The sequence below is a fragment of the Gekko japonicus genome, unplaced genomic scaffold, assembly GCF_001447785.1.
Source record: "Gekko japonicus isolate JY-2015 unplaced genomic scaffold, Gekko_japonicus_V1.1 scaffold656, whole genome shotgun sequence".
Lineage (NCBI taxonomy): Eukaryota > Metazoa > Chordata > Lepidosauria > Squamata > Gekkonidae > Gekko > Gekko japonicus.
Window position 1 is genome coordinate 676875 of NW_015168067.1, and position 1484 is coordinate 678358.

Here is a 1484-nt window from a genome sequence, read left to right on the forward strand (position 1 = left end):
CAGGAATGGCTGTTAAGAGGAAGAGTATTTCATCTGGGGATGCAGTACTTTCCCTCTTAACAGCCACTCCTGTTAATATTGGGAGGGGGAGGTCGTGGTCGTATTCTCTGTGCCCTCATATGATAGGGTTGCCAGCTCTGTGTTGGGAAATTCTTCGGGATTTTTTTATTTGAGGGGAGGCTGGGGTTTGGGGAGGGGAGGAACTTCAAGAAGGTATAATGCCATAGAGACCAACTTCTGAAGCAGCCAGCAGAACTGAGCTCTGTCGTCGGGAGACCAGTTGTAATTCTGGGTGATCTCCAGCCACCGCCTGGAGGTTGGCAACCCGATTGTACGAAAAGTGGTGTTTGTTTGTTTTGCCAAAATCCTTTCTCTTGGCTTCTGTTGCATCTGGTTCCTCAGCAATGCAGTCCTGTGCAGCTTGTTCTTGAGCAGTGCTTCAGCCTCTCACATTGCGCTCCTTGTTGTGTGTTAAGGAATAGAGGTGATCCAGTCACATTCTTCTGGAAAGCATTCTCTCTGTCCATCTAGAATCTCACACAGGTATAACACTCTTGTGCTCTCAAGAACAATGTGATGGATCTGTAGGCTAGGGGGCCTCTCTGCTATTGCCTGTTGTAGTAAGGATGCCTCCTCCCCCCTCTTTGCATCGCCTAGCTCGCTTGCGAAGAAAGGCTCTCTTTGTATGGAGGCAATGGCGGGATTCTTCTACATTGTCTGCTGTCCTGGCTCAAATACTCAAGAGGAACAGGCAGCTGTGAATCAAATCCTCTGTATGGTTCCCAGCAGGTGACGCAGCAAAGGAGCCTGCGTGCATCTGTTTAGGTTTTGCAATTGATTGAGATTTGAGGGAACTATGTTTTTTCTTTTTCCGCCTGGCTGGAAAATATATTTATATATATATATGGAGTTAGGAATTGAGAAGAAGCATACTAAGAAACCTCAGACAGAATTCAGTGGGCTGACAGCCAGTCCTTTAGTAATTCAAGCCTGCTGCCTCCATATGCTAACCTGCACCTTATTAGAAAGCAAACTTCTTGATTGCAAACCCATTATGAAGATGTCCGTCACAGGCTTTGGCTTAATACTAAGAAGCACAGTTGTTTGTCTGTTTCCTTCCCCCTTCCCTCCTTTTTTTGATAGATTTTATATAATACTTTGGAAATTTGACATCTTTCCCCCCCTTTCTTGGGCCAGATGTTTCATCTTTCTCTGCTAAATAATCTTGACATGCTGCCACGAGATGGAAACAACTGCTAGTTTTAATATTGCTCCATATCTTTATTAAGTGGCGACGTTTCATGCATTCTAATTCCCCATATGCGTGCTTTCTGCTTTCTCTCTTTTTTATTTTCCCTCCCTTCTCCTCCCCCCCATTGCCTGAAGAAGACCGCCTATGATAATTTCCCTGCCATTCTGCCCAAAACAGCTAATGAGGTTCTAGATAACGGATAATGAATATGCAGCCCCCTGGTATTGATTCT